At 37.8% G+C, this 18,535-nt stretch overlaps 1 protein-coding gene across 3 annotated transcripts in view; it reads left to right on the forward strand.

Annotated features, from left to right (window-relative positions):
• Nucleotides 1-16,004, forward strand: part of hnf4b (hepatic nuclear factor 4, beta) — a 32,101-nt gene extending 16,097 nt beyond the window's left edge. Inside the window, exons 10-11 of one of the 3 annotated variants that reach the window (XR_007037873.1) lie at nucleotides 13,025-13,174; nucleotides 15,955-16,004. The gene's annotated coding sequence lies outside the window, so the exon portion shown is untranslated. Of the gene's footprint in view, nucleotides 1-469; nucleotides 1,912-13,024; nucleotides 13,248-15,954 lie in introns of those variants that run through there. The other 2 variants (XM_047362556.1, XM_047362557.1) reach the window with 2 other exon arrangements.
• The last annotated feature ends 2,531 nt before the right edge of the window (nucleotides 16,005-18,535 follow it).

The raw sequence follows: 18,535 nt of genomic DNA on the forward strand, positions 1-18,535 counted from the left end.
AAAGTTTTAAAGTTTAAAAGTAGGTCATCAAAGGTCAGCCAGGCCCCTTAACTTTAACCAATGGCAACAAACATTCTGTCAGTGGTTTGTGTTCTCTTTGTGCTGATTTCTCCTGCAAAGGTTTCCATTTGTGCAACCTTTGCAGGTTGATAAACACCAGATGAGGTCACAAACAAAAGGCACGTCACAATTTTTGACTTTTTGTTCTTTCATGCTTTAATATATTTAAAATTACAGTTAAAATTACAGATGCACAAACAGAATAGTTTGCAGCACAAACGAGAACAAACATTTGACAGGTTTTTGTCAGATTCGAAGAATGTACGAGTGCCAACTTCAATCAACTATTTTATATCTCTGCCAGTTGTAATCTCATCTCTGTGAAATAATTTTATTTAGTTATTTTCCTGATGGGTGAGTGCAGAATGATACCAGCCTAAATTTTAAACGTTGTCTGCTTCTTTTATAGGCAGGGAATTCTGATCAAGATACACCAGCCATGGAGTTCAAACAACAACTCTCACCACAGCAGTCTTTGAGCTCTAAATATGTGCTTGGATAGCAGAGTTTAACATAAACTGACCACTGCACTGACCTGCCATGTTTGTTTGACCAAGAGAGTTCAGACAGAGAGGGGTGATGTGGGCTTGATGGAACAGCTGTGTTTGCTGAGACAAGGCAGAGATGTGTGTTGGTTTTCTTCTCTGTAACCCTCAAAGAGCACCACAATGCAGAATATGGGTCAAACTCCAAACAGTGTAATGAGTAGTTATAGTGTTTTAGAGCAATATAAAGTGCATTAGAAAGCTTTGCAGTCATGTGACAGGCGTCACCATAGAGAAAAAGGACAGATAGAACCTATGTACACAAGTGCAAATAGGACAAAACTGTAACCCAGCCACTCTGAGTTTTACCATCGCAGAAAAACAGAATGAAAAACACTAAACTTGCATAACAAATACCATAATTAATTAGAACAAAGACTTGATCATTTACAAAATGTGTTTTGCAGTGCATTAGATCTTCCAAAACATGCATTAGGTTCCTCATATTAATTTATCGTGTCAATGTTTGATCTTGGTTCAAGAAGGATTTTCAGTTTTGTTACTGAGGGTAGATCTCCTGAATGACACATATAACAGAGTCAGGAATAAAGTGTGACAGACTGAGCCTTTTGGGAATACAGATGGGAAAACAGGCAGAAAGTCAAACAGGATGTTGTAGATTTTTTCATCACACTCACACAGAAGATGACTGAGCCTGTAGAGGAAAACAGCATCTTAGTTACTGAATTTTTACTGGATTGAATCATTTTTGTTCTCAGTTAAAACCTTTTCCTGATGCACGATAAAGACACACAGTACCTTTAGTTGAACTTAGCCCAGCTCTGATAATATTGTTATTGAACAAACTTGCACAGCCTACTTTTGACTGCCAGTCCTCTTTCAACACTTACTAATGGCAATGTTTGATGACTAACAGGGACTCTTTGACACCTACCAAGAAAAATAAAATAAAATCCAGGCTTTGAACAAAAAACTCTTCACTTTAACCATAATTGTCCCAAAAAGCAGGAACATGTGTATGACCTTTACAGAAAGAGCACGTTTTCCCATTACACTGTGCTCCAATACAAACAAATGGCCCAGCAACACATTTAGCACATCTACCACTGTCTAATTACTCCACATCTACAGTTTTTAGGATTTACCAGAGAATGCATTGTTGATGGTAAAACGGATTTCTGAACTGCATCTGTCGTTTATAAACTGATTGGACACTTTGTCTCCACTGTGGAAAGAATACAAAAAAACGCTCACATGGTCCAACTGACTGCATGTGTTAAAATCATTTTGTTTGTGGCTTCTGTATTTATAAATAAATATTCTTTAATTTTGATGCTTCTGATCACACCAAGTTGCAAGTCTTATAAATGGTTTCACTATGGATGTATAACTATGTATGAAGGCAAACCATGTACGTCATAATGCTTAAAGGGAACATTTACTTAAAAAACCAAAAATACACGATTTATAGTGTATAAGCGATTTGTTTTCAATGTTGATCCACCTAAATGCACGGCTAAAAGGCTAATACATACTCCACCAGAACAGAGAAATTTGTTCTCTCTGCCAGGCCTGCAAGAACAAAAACAAAGTTCTTTCTGGCAAGGACATTTCGTACTTCAAGAACTAAAGTGCAGAACTACCAGGAGGTTTTCATGGGTCTCTTCCCCTGCAGCACAAACACTTCTTATTTTTCGTACACAACACAAAAAAGTTCGGCCCAGAATATGTGTCGAGAACAAGCTGCAGGAATTCCCAAACCATGGCTAACTAAGAAGTTAAAAGTGGAATTTTATTTAATCTTGCTTTATGTTCGTTAACTAATTGTAGCCAGTATCTATGTATATATGTGTTCACACACTGTAGCAACATGTCCACTACCAGAGGTTGTACTGTATTATTTGTATGACTGATTTAATGATATAAAACTAATTAGAAGTGCAAACAAACAGTTACTTGAGCTGTCATCACCTTTGAATAGGGCTGCACAATATTTCACGAATATATTGTTGACAATACCAATGTGTGCAATATTCATATCGCAAAGGAAAGTTTGGAGAGCAATAACCGCTGGCTGACATATTTGAAGTGTTATGAACATGCATTTTACAATACTTAGCCAGTTTCACAGTCTCAGATGATCATACCGGACACAAATGAGATTGCACAAATGCTACATCGTCATCACAATCATTACCATTATTATTGCCATTGCAAGATTTTCTAATATCCTGCTGTCCTACCTTTGACATACACTACCGGTCAAACGTTTTAGAACGCCTTTCTCCCTTAATGGGTCTCTTTATTTTCATGACTATTTAAAATGTAGATTCGCACCAGAGACAACAAAACCTGTGAATGAACATACATGGAATTATGTAGTAAACAAAAAGTGTGAAATAACTAAACATTTTTATATTTTTGATTTTTACAAAATAGTCACCCTTTGTTTTGATGACTGCTTTGCTCTCTGGGCCTTTTTTCCATGAGCTTCATGAGGTGGTCACCTGAAATGGTTTTCCAAAGAGTCTTGAAAGAACTTCCCAGAGATTCATTGAAAACAGCCAAAGGTTAACATTTCAGTCGTTAAAGCAAAGGGCGGCTACTTTAAGGAAGTTAAAATATAACATATTTAAAGTTATTTTACAATTTTTGGTTTGCTACATAATTGCATATTTGTTCATTCAATGTTTTGATGCCTTCATTGAGAATTGACATACAACATAAATAGTCATAAACATAAAGACAACCATTAAATGAGAAAGGCGTTCTAAAACGTTTGACCGGTAGTATATACTCGGTTCCATGTTCCAACTTCTAAGTACAGATAGACCACAACATTATGACATGCTTCTTACTTTCTTACAGCAGGCTGTTATGTTAGCTACATATTACATATTATTACAGTCCAGTTACCGACATATTCTGCATTTTGAAAAACTGGTTTCTTGTGTATTCTGTGTCATATACTGTCTGAGTGCCCAGTTTAGTCTTTTTTTTTTTGGTTCCTCTTGTAGTTTATATTTCACAATTGTCCATTTTAATTCCTTTGTTATTTTAGGCGTCTTTGTTATCTGCTATTTTAGTACCTCTGCTTTTCAGCTCATGTATAGTATTCATTGTTTCCACCTGCGTCTTGTCATCTTGACTGTGTATACATAATCTTGTCTCTCTTTTTCTTTTTCCACTTACATCCTCCCTCTTTCAGTCTCTTCAAGTGATGTTATTTTGGCTGTTTTAAAAGGTTTCTTCAGTACCTTGAACTTTTTCTATTTTCTACCTGGGTTCTGCAGCACATTCAGTTCTCCTAAGATTATAAAAGTCTTTTGAAACTATCAATCACCTGCCTCCCATGTTTAGTTTTGTTATCATTTATCCAAGCACCATTCACACTACTCCTGATAAAACTGTGCCGGTAACAGACAAATTGCATGCTTAAGAAAATGTAAGAGGAGTAATTAAATTCATTCAAATCATTATTTATATGTTTTTACATACATACATACAGGGGTTGGACAATGAAACTGAAACACTTGTCATTTTAGTGTGGGAGGTTTCATGGCTAAATTGGACCAGCCTGGTAGCCAGTCTTCATTGATTGCACATTGCACCAGTAAGAGCAGAGTGTGAAGGTTCAATTAGCAGGGTAAGAGCACAGTTTTGCTCAAAATATTGAAATGCACACAACAATATGGGAGACATACCAGAGTTCAAAAGAGGACAAATTGTTGGTGCACGTCTTGCTGGCGCATCTGTGACCAAGACAGCAAGTATTTGTGATGTATCAAGAGCCACGGTATCCAGGGTAATGTCAGCATACCACCAAGAAGGATGAACCACATCCAACAGGATTAACTGTGGACGCAAGAGAAAGCTGTCTGAAAGGGATGTTCGTGTGCTAACCCGGATTGTATCCAAAAAACATAAAACCACGGCTGCCCAAATCACGGCAGAATTAAATGTGCACCTCAACTCTCCTGTTTCCACCAGAACTGTCCGTCAGGAGCTCCACAGGGTCAATATACACGACCGGGCTGCTATAGCCAAACCTTTGGTCACTTATGCCAATGCCAAACGTCGGTTTCAATGGTGCAAGGAGCACAAATCTTGGGCTGTGGATAATGTGAAACATGTATTGTTCTCTGATGAGTCCACCTTTACTGTTTTCCCCACATCCGGGAGAGTTACGGTGTGGAGAAGCCCCAAAGAAGCGTCCCACCCAGACTGTTGCATGCCCAGAGTGAAGCATGGGGGTGGATCAGTCATGGTTTGGGCTGCCATATCATGGCATTCCCTTGGCCCAATACTTGTGCTAGATGGGCGCGTCACTGCCAAGGACTACCGAACCATTCTTGAGGACCATGTGCATCCAATGGTTCAAACATCGTATCCTGAAGGCGGTGCCGTGTATCAGGATGACAATGCACCAATACACACAGCAAGACTGGTGAAAGATTGGTTTGATGAACATGAAAGTGAAGTTGAACATCTCCCATGGCCTGCACAGTCACCAGATCTAAATACAGGTCCTTCTCAAAATATTAGCATATTGTTATAAAGTTCATTATTTTCCATGATGTCATGATGAAAATTTAACATTCATATATTTTAGATTCATTGCACACTAACTGAAATATTTCAGGTCTTTTATTGTCTTAATACGGATGATTTTGGCATACAGCTCATGAAAACCCAAAATTCCTATCTCACAAAATTAGCATATCATTAAAAGGGTCTCTAAACGAGCTATGAACCTAATCATCTGAATCAACGAGTTAACTCTAAACACCTGCAAAAGATTCCTGAGGCCTTTAAAACTCCCAGCCTGGTTCATCACTCAAAACCCCAATCATGGGTAAGACTGCCGACCTGACTGCTGTCCAGAAGGCCACTATTGACACCCTCGAGCAAGAGGGTAAGACACAGAAAGAAATTTCTGAACGAATAGGCTGTTCCCAGAGTGCTGTATCAAGGCACCTCAGTGGGAAGTCTGTGGGAAGGAAAAAGTGTGGCAGAAAACGCTGCACAACGAGAAGAGGTCAAGTCACTTTTGAACCAGAAACAGCGGCAGAAGCGCCTGACCTGGGCTACAGAGAAGCAGCACTGGACTGTTGCTCAGTGGTCCAAAGTACTTTTTTCGGATGATAGCAAATTCTGCATGTCATTCGGAAATCAAGGTGCCAGAGTCTGGAGGAAGACTGGGGAGAAGGAAATGCCAAAATGCCAGAAGTCCAGTGTCAAGTACCCACAGTCAGTGATGGTCTGGGGTGCCGTGTCAGCTGCTGGTGTTGGTCCACTGTGTTTTATCAAGGGCAGGGTCAATGCAGCTAGCTATCAGGAGATTTTGGAGCACTTCATGCTTCCATCTGCTGAAAAGCTTTATGGAGATGAAGATTTCATTTTTCAGCACGACCTGGCACCTGCTCACAGTGCCAAAACCACTGGTAAATGGTTTACTGACCATGGTATCACTGTGCTCAATTGGCCTGCCAACTCTCCTGACCTGAACCCCATAGAGAATCTGTGGGATATTGTGAAGAGAACGTTGAGAGACTCAAGACCCAACACTCTGGATGAGCTAAAGGCCGCTATCGAAGCATCCTGGGCCTCCATAAGACCTCAGCAGTGCCACAGGCTGATTGCCTCCATGCCACGCCGCATTGAAGCAGTCATTTCTGCCAAAGGATTCCCGACCAAGTATTGAGGGCATAACTGTACATGATTATTTGAAGGTTGACGTTTTTTGTATTAAAAACACTTTTCTTTTATTGGTCGGATGAAATATGCTAATTTTGTGAGATAGGAATTTTGGGTTTTCATGAGCTGTATGCCACAATCATCCGTATTAAGACAATAAAAGACCTGAAATATTTCAGTTAGTGTGCAATAAATCTAAAATATATGAATGTTAAATTTTCATCATTACAATATGGAAAATAATGAACTTTATCACAATATGCTAATATTTTGAGAAGGACCTGTATTATTGAGCCACTTTGGGGTGTTTTGGAGGAGTGAGTCAGGAAACGTTTTCCTCCACCAGTATCACGTAGTGACCTGGCCACTATCCTGCAAGAAGAATGGCTTAAAATCCCTCTGACCACTGTGCAGGACTTGTATATGTCATTCCCCAGATGAATTGATGCTGTATTGGCCGCAAAAGGAGGCCCTACACCATACTAATAAATTATTGTAGTCTAAAACCAGGTGTTTCAGTTTCATTATCCATCCATCGTGTATGTATGTATACCATACATACATACAAAGTCAGTCAGTCTGTCTTTTTCTGTAACGCATTATTTTGGGGGCTGGTGCATCTCCAGCAGTCTATGGGCGGTAGGCGGGGTACACCCTGGACAGGTCACTAGTCCATCGCAGGACAACACACAGACAACCATGCACACATTCATTCACACACTTAAGGGCAATTTAGAGTGACCAATTAACCTAACAGGCATGTCTTTGGACTGTGGGAGGAAGCCAGAGTACCCAGTGAGAACCCACGCATGCACGGGGAGAACATGCAAACTCCATGCAGAAAGACCCCCGGCTGGGAGTCGAACTATAATCCATGACTCTTAAGTGATTAATGAATGTCTTGCTTTTGAGGAACACTGATCTCTTTAGCTTCAAATACTTTTTAAGTCTCTATGAAGGAGCCAAACATAAGTTTTTAGGAAAAAGAAATGCAGCAACGTGTAAAATAGATGACAGTCAAGCTGAACTTATTACAGTTATATTGCTGTGTTATGTAAGAAACAGAGCCGGTGATAGACTGCACTATGTCAAAGCACATCAGGACAGAAAAAACCACAAACGTACCATAGCTGTCAGCGCAAAGCTAAGCTTATGGTGTTTTTCCTGGAAGATCTTACTTCTATGGAGAAACCAAAAGGCAGGAAGAACAGGCAGACATGGCGAGACAACCATAAAACATATAACATACTTGTGCTTTAGACTTGAAATAGATGTCATTTTTATATTTCTTTTAAGTTATTTAATAAAGCACATTAATTATATTTCTTGCCAATAAAAAATATTTTAAGAATTGTGGTTGAGCTGCACTCATTACTTCCAAGAAAAATAAATCTCACAAAGAACCTAATTACAACAACTTTCTTTCCCTTGATAAATTTACATATAATCAAATTGACTTTTGAGTTAAGTTAGGCTTTAAAGTCAATAAGCCTATCAGGCAGCATGTGGAGTCACTATTATTTAAGTATATTTGCAAGACGGAGAAGAGATTACAAACAGTTTAAACTTGATTTGCATGATTTTATCCTTGGACTCAAACATCCTTGCTTTCTTAAACAAAACCCCAAATGGGTTTTGTACATCAAGATATTGTTAGATAGTTGTAAAAGTGTAACTTAACTTTTCTACTTGTAATTCATACTTTCGAACAATGCTGGTGGAAATTGTGTTGTTTTATGCAAAATTTGAAAATAAATCTCACTAGTTATTCATAATCTTATTTTATTCTTTCAGTTTTTAATATACATGTAGAGATTAATGTTGAAGCACATGTTTTTACGTTATACAGTTTATAATGCTATTATTTCAAACTAGTAATCGCCAGTGCTTTATAAGTGGTGAGAGTGAGAGTAGCTTTGAAAAGTGTAGGTTGTGTGAAAGTTGTTTTTGTCTGTAGACCCCTGGTAACTTGTGATGACAACTATGTATGATTGGGAGAAATCTTCCCAAATGTCCATATCCCATTTAAACACATACTGTCAGTATATACATTTCGGTCATTTCAGAAGTTCATGTTCAAACCTTGTCCTTCTCTTTTTTCCTAAAAACTGTCTGACTGGAGACAGTAGACTGTTGATGAATGAAAACAATGACTTACTTAACAGTGTAATACCTGAAAAGCCTCCATCACCAAGCATGGCAACTGTTTGTACAAATGCAACACAGACAGACACAGTGGGAGATTTGTGGTGAAGGATACACTGGATAACCCCCCTTCTGAAAGTACCAAGAAACTCATTTCTGTCTCAACACAGCCCATTGTTGCCAGGAAAGCATCCTGACTAAAGTAGCATTTTCTGGTTTACTTGAAAATGAATTGCATCAGAGGCCCTGTTAGGATGGTCATGCTGTGGGTCAGCAGTTTTATCTCAGTAACTCCCTACATCAGGAAAACACCACACTGAGTCAGTGAGACGGTTTGCTCAGACGTCAGACTGCAGCCACCACTCCCAAAATATGAATTGTGGTTTGCGGAAAGACAGTTTTATTTTTTAGTTTTGTTTTGCCAATTCCCTCTTTGAGTGAAGACTAAACCTAGTTTTAAATATAGGTTTTATGACAAAACACAACCATCCCTTCACCCTTTACTACTATTGTCTGAAAACGCCATTTCTGGTTTACATTTATACTATGATAAGGAATCAAGGGCCCATCTTGAAAAGAAACAGGTCATCTCAAATAAAGTCCAGATACATTCCTATAGAGTGAAAACAACATTTTGCACAATTATAAAATAATGTAATGTGTCAACATAAAAACAATGCTAGATGGAGCCAAAAACAGAAAGAATATTATAAAAGTTATTCCACAATGACCCAAAAACTAGCTTCTGGCATTTTACTAATAAATTAATGAGAGTAGTTTTCTTTTCTATGCAGAACCAGCCAAAGGTTTTAAGGAAAGAGGACATCACTGAACTTATTTGTATGGGAAGCAAACCTTTCCCAGATCCCTTTTGGTCTCACTGCATGAGAGGCAGCTCCGAGGGAGTTTCCAGTGCCTCCTACAACAAACTCGCCATCACCAGCTGAACTTCGGCTGTGATGCTTAGTCTGGCAATTGTCTTGGCAGGAGAACCAGCACAAGACCAGATGCATCAAAAGCATGGGAAAAGTGGTCTTGGGGGGTTAGCCAATTCAAATGGCAACACAGAAAGAGTAATGGACCTCATTTACAATGTTGCAGCTGAGGAAATTTACATTAATTGTCGACACTTGGGGTTCAGTGTGAAATTCACTGTCATCACCAAAATAATAGACAGATAAAACACACAAAGATAGGCACATAAACACACCAAATATGGATGTGAGGTACACCCTGTCCAGGGTGTACCCCACCTCTTACCCAATGACCACTGGAGACAAGCACCAGCCCCCAAAATAATGCCAGGATAAACAGGTATAGATGATGGATGAATGGATATTTAGTAGCTGAATAAAGAGGGGAAAAAAAACATCCAAAATGATAAAAAGATGCTCACAACTGTATTAATTGTGCTTTTATATTTATGGAAAAAAAAAGGCAGCAAGAATATTGACAGATATGTGGCATGTAAACAACATATCTTTTACTATAAAAATAATGTTAGTAACCTTGCCCATTAAATATGGTCACATAATAACCATTTGCATGTATAATGAAGAAAAAATATTTTTTATTGAAATCAACTTTAATTAAAGTGATAAATTTTAAAGCATCACAAAAATTAGCTTCTTATAATAAACTGACCTGGTCATCAAGCTAAAAGAAATTATTTTCCTTCTTTTTATTTAAGTTTTAAAACACGTCATTTTACAAGTCACTACACAAAACAAAAACATCAGCACCATAATCTAATGCTGCATCCATTTGCATCAGAAGTCAAAAGTTTGACAACAAACTGTCATATTCGCAAATAATCCGTTTTACTTGCAGCTATCAGCACTTTTTTGTCAGTGGTTTAAGGCAGCCATATTGGGTTCTTAGAACAAGGTTGGCACACCGACTTTAAAAATCAGCATTCTGGTTTCGGGAGTTGTTCCAGTTACATTTTTCGCTTTCTCAATAAAAAAAATGGAAACAAAGCTTGTAGACATACTTTCTCATTTATTTTAATTAATTTAATTTTAATTAGATTTTTATGTTTATGACTATTTACATTGTCTGTAGATTATCACTGTTTGTGGCAAATGAAAAAATGGAAGAACTTCAAATATGTTTTATTTTGGATTCCTTAAAGTCTCCACACTTTGCTGTAATGACTAAAATATTGACCTTTAGCCATCTCTCTGGGAAGTTCTTTCAAGACTCTTTGGAAAACCATTTCAGGTGACCACATCATGAAGCTCATGGAGAGAATACCAAGAGAGCAAAGCACTAATCAAAGCAAAGGGTGGCTATTTTAAAGAATCTGAAAAATAAAAATGTTGAGTTATTTTACACTTTTTGTTCACTCTATAATTCCATGTGTGTTCATTCACAGTTTTGTTGCCTTTGGTGAGAATCTACTATGTAAATAGTCATAAACATAAAGAGACCCATTACGTGAGAAACTGTATCTATGTATGTAGTGTATAAATGGCTTTTTTATTATTATCATTGGCAGTACAATGAGGTGGATTAGTAGCCAATAGAAAGCCGAGGTCAAAATGATCCAAATTTATGAAGCATAAGAACAGCTTAATTGAACTATTAACAGTTATGGTCCGTTTTATGGCCTTTGTTTTGTTGTAAATAGTCATTAAATTGGATAAAATCTAAAAAACTGTTAAGCATTTTCTGGTGAAATGACTCAGTATTTATTCCAACTGATCCAAATACTACTTGAGTTTTGTTTGCTGTGTTTTGTTATTTTTTTTCTGCAGTGGGGTTTATTATTCTGTCTGAGTTCAGCAAAACATCTGAGCAGTATATAGGATCACTGCATGCATTTCTGGACAATTTGGCAACAACATAATGCATGGAAGCAGCTGAAAGAACAAAGCGAAACTGGAGTGGCCAGGTTGAATCATCAAAGCTCTGCAGTGATCATTTCAAACCACGTTTATGCAAAAAATATAAAGGCCTGGTCAATGCAATCTGTTATGAAGCAGGAACTAAAAGACGACTTTCCTTTGTAATTTCCAGACAGGACCTTCACAGCCGCAGAATTATCCACCACTAACGCCATATGATACTGAAGTTAGCATCTAGCAGGTACTTTCAAATTCTGCAATGCATTTTGGCCCAAATCTACCATTTAGCCCTACCATGTCTACACCTTTACATACAAAAGTCAAACGAGGCCAATCAGAATTTTTCAATTATAATATAAATAAATTCATTCTAGTTTAGGATCCAAAGAACCATTGTCTTCATCAGCATTTTCTTTAGTTTTGTCCTTGGCAGTGTCCATCACGGCTTTGGGATTGCTCATCGAACTCCATCTAATACAAACAAGCTTGCAACAAGCTTCTTGCTTGTTTGACCTTTATTATATTTTTCTTCATCATAACTTGTCTTCATCAAAGGAAAGGTCCAACAAAAGAGATGGAAATGCTTTAGAAACTATTGGAATCCGTGTCGTGTCAGTCCTCACTCCTTTCCTACATTTTTTTACCCTGTTTTATACACTTTGGAAATAGTAGATTTTCTCAGTTCTACAGTGGAAACCTCTGCGGTAATAAATATACTTCACCATTAAGAAGTGTTTTTTCTTTATTTTAATTGTACAGTTATTAAAATGAACAATATCTGTGTTGTAACTTTGATTAATCAAATGTGCTCCAGTCTTTTCTATAGTACTGATCTAGCTCTACACAGGCCCTCTGAGAGTAGAGCTTTTTAAACAGACAATACCCACTGGCACTCAGGCTTTGTTTACTTCATCTGAACTTTCCGCTTCTCTCGCTGTTCCACTTGGAACAAAGTTCCGACAAACTCTCGTGTTGCTTACTGGACTCGTGTTCACTATGCAGGGCAGAAAAGGCACAACAGAGGCAGCCATCCATTGCTAGCGTGTGATTTTGTCTCTGCTTCATTGTGAGATAACAGAAACCCAAACTGGGCTATGAGTGAGGCCTTTGTCATAACATCTATAACGAGGTTCTCCATCTTTAGACTTTGTTTCAGACAGCAGGCTTATGCAACAGTTCAGATTTTTTTTTAACCCATCAGACAAATACTTGGCTAATGAGATGGCTTTGAGCAAGAGAGCTTTTTCAGACTTCAAGGAATCACACAAAACATTCAGTGGAAAGGTCTGGCTGGTAGTGTGCAGTGTTAAAAGAATTTTAGAGACTGGAGAATTGCTCCCCATGTTTTACCATCTCTGTGGTCAATAAAATCAAGTCCACAGTAATATGCATATAGCGTTTTAGGGTAGACAGCTTAATCTCCTCAAAGTCTTTCAGGATAATTTGACAAACTTACAGTATAAACTGTGCAACATATATTACAAGCAAGAAATGCCTCAATTTGACATTTCGATCACCACTAATGTATTTTAAACATTTAAAGGATCTGAAACGTGTTGTGAGCAGATGTTCTGAGATATCTTTCCAAGTTTTAAGGCAGTGCCAAAAGAACTGCATAATAATTCATAATAATTGCTTAACTTGGTTCCTGTGCTATGATATGGCCTGTAGCTAAAAGTTAGGCTCAACCAATTGTTCTCTAAAGTATTTTTTTATTTGTTTACCTCATATTTTGTTTTACATATGTTCTATCTTTTCCTTTTGCAGGAATATAAGGATATTTCTACACATCACTGGCATTTTGTTAGCAGGAGTCATGGAAATCTGCAAGGAAAGAGTTCCCAGTTATCATTGCTCCACATTCAGATCTGAGGGACCAAGATGTCATAGATCATGTTAAAAAACATATATGCATTTGTGAGTATCCAGCTATGGAAAAAACAAAAATCATTATTACCATTTCAACAACAAGGTTTTAAATAAAAACGTGCTTCAGGCCAATGTCTGCTGTTAGATAAGATTAACACAGGACAATTAAGTTGATGTTTGTTAACACATTGCTCTTTATGTGGAACACATAAAGAGAGTGGCACACAGTTGATTTAGATGGCAGTGACCAAGTTCCTAAATCTCACACAGAGTGATGAAGGAAAAGATTGAAAAAAGAAACATGTGGGTTTTTACAGCCAATATCATAGCAATAATTATGAATAATTTTGCAATCAAATCTTTCCCCAATATAGTCCAATCCTGTGTCTATGCAACTAACTGTTTTTCTAAAGATTAACATTTTTAACTTATTTGAAAGATAATGGCCAAAACTGTCAGGGTAGTGGTTCTTGGAATGGGATCCAAGTGCAGATAGGCAGGCAGAAGAAGGTGAGTGGAGACAATTTAATGAATAAAAAAACTTACAGATAAGCAGGTGGAAGCAGTTGCATGCATGCATGGACAGAGGGGCAAACAGAACTGAGAAGTATAAATTATACACAGGTGAAACAGGGAGACTGATTGGCATGGTGCAGGTGGACTGAATGAAACTAAGTACAAGCTGATCACTATGGCAGAGGGTAAAATGGAAACATGACTGGAACTAAATAGAAATACAAGGACACAGTCTAAGCTAAGGACGTGTTTTACTGAAAAAGCAGAACATAAACTGAAATGCACTTTGAACAAGAATGAGTAAGGAACTCAACCTGAGGAATGGATTAAATCACCACCTGGAAAACAACAAACAATGATCAGAGGCAAGACCCAAAACAAAACTCAAAACCATTCAAATCATGACAAAATCTGGCCATTATCTTTCAAATATTTGGTTGTGTGTTAGGAGTGGGATTAACAAAGGATATGTGCCAAAGCATTTATTGCAACCTCTATGGAGCTGAATGTTACAAATCACAATGGATTACAAGAGATGCATTTTCATGTTACTTTTTTCACATCATCAAAAGTCCAAATACATTATTTAAACCTCGACAAGAGAATATCTTCTAAACTAAATTTACTTTTTCACACCACAATATAAGGTTTTGATTATATAAATCTGCAAGCACTGATCTTTTGGACTCTGAAATGTATTTTCCCAGTAGCCAAGTGCATCACAAGGGGGAAAGAAAAACCTTCTGTGGGACCTTCAGAACAGGGATGAGTAACATCTACAGCTGCAATATGACACTCATAGATTTATACTAGCAGAGTGTGTTTCTCTGCACCACTTAGATTACTCTTTATTTCTCTAATACACCAGCCTATGCTGATAGCATTGAGGTTGCCCTGTTCCTGTAGGATAACCCAGCTAGTGATATGTTATGGGGGCTCTTAGACTGGTGAAAACATGCAAATAATAACTCAGAATTCCAATATCATTGGGGTGTATTGTTTCATGGGCCATTATCATAAAAATGTCCACAAATGCTTGTGTTTTATGGCTTTTCAGTATCTTTAAGTTTTCAAAGCTGTGCTTCATGTGAACAATATGGCCATCCATCACTGTCCCACTGTTGTAAAAGCAACAGAGTTTCCCACCAAAAGCTGGTTGCCCATGGACGTCTTTTTTGTGGCTATGCAAGATCAGACACCGGATTGAGCCCAGAGTGTTTTTTCCACTTGTTTCTTTTCAACCAAACACAAATGCTGTCTAGACAGAAGGGAAAATTGTTGTTTCAACAACATTTGGCAAGGAGATTTGTTCAAGAAAACTAGACAGGACAAAGAAACACGCTCATCAGCTACTTGTACATTTGTACATATATTAGGTAAACCTGTTCCATGGTTTGTTAACCTAATTACATGGCAGCAACTTAGTACATTTAGGGATCTATGTGATGTGCATTGCTGAAATTCAAACTGGGCAACTCGTGCTTCTTGTTGCTAGCTGTGGCAGTCATCCAATATCTTTCTGCACAGTCCTGTTGTGGTTCTTTGGGTTTGATTCTGGTTCCTAGAACATCTAAAAATAGAAGAGCAGACAGAGTTTGAACTTGAGGAGACAAGCATTTTCTCTATATTGAAGACTAGACTGAAAGCTTAGGAAGGCTGGCTTGGTTGACCCCAAAATAGCCCTTTAGTTTTGTGCCATAGGCTTTTTCTCCACTCAATACATTTAGGCACCTTGGAACAGACAGCGAAAAGGACCTCGCTGTCCACAGTGAGAAGCAGTTCACGGTTAAAGACCTCTCCCTTACACACCATGGCTGAGCTGGGCTCTCCTAGAAGAAGTTAGGAAGAAAGTACAGCACCCCAGGAAGTCTTTGACTCTTGGACCAGGTGTGGAGTCATTTTACAAGGAATATTTCCCCATTATCGAGACGCATAATGGGTCAGAACAGTTAGTTGTATGGAGTAGCCTTCTCCACAAGGAGAAATGTTTGATTTTATATTAAGAAAATATGGGCCTTAAAGCATCGAGTGCAGTCATTAATTTCACTCTGTAGGCCAACCTTTCTCAACTTTCCTTTATCGTGCCACTGCAGTAAACCTTTTTCATGTTTTTTTGTCACTGCAATGTCATTTTTACATCATGTAGAGCATTTTAAATTGTCTTGTTGCTGAAATGTGCTATACGAATAAACTTGCGTTGCCTTGTCGTAATGGAATTGATTTGCTTGCAGGTTGCAAATGTTCACTTCAGATAAACAGCTTTGAAAAAAACTACCATCTTTTATTCATTTTCTATACTGCTTATTCCATAGTGGGTCACAGGGGAGCTGGTGCCTATCTCCAACAGTCTACTGGCGAGAGGCAGGATACACCCTGGACCGGTCGCCAATCCATCGCAGGACAGCACAGAGACATACAGGACAAACAACTATGCACACACTCATTCACACCTAAGGGCAATTTAGAGAGACCAGTTAATCTAACAGTCATGATTTTGGACTGTGGGAGGAAGCCAGAGTACCCGGCGAGAACCCACACATGCACAGGGAGAACATGCAAACTCCATGCAGAAAGACCCCCGGCCGGGAATCGAACCCGGGACATCTTGCTGTGCTACCATCTGCGCCACCATGCAGGGCTTGCCTTGATTTAATGGGATTGGTTTACTTGCAGGTTGTAAATTTTCTCTTCAAATAAATACCTTTGAAAAAAAACTGCCATCTTTTATTTTCTATCCATTTTTCAGCATGCCTTTGATTAACAAGCAGCCTAATACACTGCTCCGTTAATAACATCAGCCACAATTCTGCTTTATTTGTAGTGGAGCATGTTGCATTACATTCAAAAAATCAAATGTTCCTCCAAATAAACTGAATTACCTGTCTTTCCTTTAATCTGTTGTAATTTTATCAATTTTTATCACTCATTGTCTTATTGTTTAAATTCTACTTCTTATGTGTTATGAGTGATCCTGACTGTAGGTCTTGTTTGCAAACTGAATACAAACACCGCATGGTTCTTCCACAATAACAATGGAAAACTGCACATCAAAGCTCAGCAGAGGAATATTTAGACTTCATGCAAATCGTTTTCACCCATAGAAAAACTGTTTCTGTTGAAAATAAAGTTATTGTGAAACTCTGCAAGATTAAATGACTATGAATCGCCATTTATTTCCTGCCTGTTTTGCTTGGGACTTTGGTTTGCACTAAACTGTGTCAAATATGGCTGAAGACCATAAAGCAGTTTTTTAAAATGTTCTATTAAAACCCACCAGATAATCATAATCTGCTGTACAGGATTTATCTCCAATTAATCAGCCATATTTAAATTCAACATCAAAAACACAAAAACATGGAAATGCTGTGGCATTAAAATCTAGCTCTAGCTCTAGAGAAAGAGAGTGATGCTAAGCATGCCGAAGGTGTGCAGGAACACAAACAAAACTTTGCAGGAACTCACTAGACAATGAATTAGAAAAACTTAATCTTTTCTTTTTCCACTTCATTCTTTAAACTCACAGAGAATGTAGTCAAGCCATTGTTGTAGATTAAACTATTTCTGATTGGAGCATATCTATTCAAGGTTTCCCTCATTAAATGTTCTTTACAATTGGCAGGCAGGCATAGATTTAAGAATTTAACACGTTATTCACTATTTGACAACTAATCACCCATCCATCCGTTTTATATAAGTACTTATCCTTGCAGCGTGGTGGGGGTGGGTAGGCGAAATCTTTAAGGGCCAACTCTAGCTGTAAGGAAAGTTGGTCCTGAGTGACTGAATTTCTGTAGTGGAGAAAAAAATACTCAAATAAGAGATTATTTTACATGTCATAGCAGACATTCAGAAAACTTATTTGAGCTTAACACTCCAGATTGAAAATGAGTTTAATGCACTTTGAGCATTTAGGGATTCAAACAGTGCAGAACTACAGATTGTTTTGGCAAACCAGAAGAGTCCAGCAGGGGTTTTTCAAGGTAGTTAGACACATTTCAAAGTGTGTGAACAGTCAGATTTCAGGTATTAATGAGGAACATAATTGTAAATACATCAATTGGAAATTTCAATGGTCAGACCAGCTTTCCATGTGTTATCTCAGAACTTAATATATGGATGCATGTTGATTTATAAGATCAAGGATAATGATTTAATCTTTCTTGAATTTTAACAGTCATCTGTACAGCTGTGATGTTAAATAACTTTCTAACTATTAGTATACACATTATTTGGTAATGTGTGTATTCAGAAACAAGGATTTTTGCCAGGTACAACCAAAAGGCACTGGAGAAGTCCTTTTTAAGATAAAGCCCAAAAGCCCAAACAGAAAAAGACAATAACCAAACAGTATTGTTTAAGAAGATATGTAAACAATGTGTTGCTGTTCTCCTGTAAGTCCTATATTTTGCAGCTGTTGCCACAACTAAAATGTTTTTTGTGAAAAGCACGTTTTGAGACATGAGGTTCTTAAAATTGGAAAAATATTCACATTTTTTTTCAAAGCCATTTTGGAATTTACATGGGAATACAAATCTTTATTTTCTTTGACAATGGGAGTAAAACAGTCATTCTGCAGCTGTTTATCAGCAACACGTCCAGGGTCCTGTCCAACCGGGGCTTAACTGAAACTGAACATCTGCCTCTGTCAAAAGCCCTGGAGTATGAGGGGTTTTAGTGCCCAATACAACTTATTCTCAATTAACTGAAAATGAAGCAATAGCAAACTACAGTATATGGTGACTTTACTATCTTAATCGGTTCATTAATGAATAAGAACTTTACAATGACATGTACAATTGAAAATAACAAAGATCTCATCCAAGTCTATGATTTTTTTTTCTGCCTCCACTCCTACATGACTGAAAGCCCTGCTGGCAGACTGTGTATTGTATG

This window comes from Girardinichthys multiradiatus, chromosome 4 (assembly GCF_021462225.1).
Source record: "Girardinichthys multiradiatus isolate DD_20200921_A chromosome 4, DD_fGirMul_XY1, whole genome shotgun sequence".
Classification (NCBI taxonomy): domain Eukaryota; kingdom Metazoa; phylum Chordata; class Actinopteri; order Cyprinodontiformes; family Goodeidae; genus Girardinichthys; species Girardinichthys multiradiatus.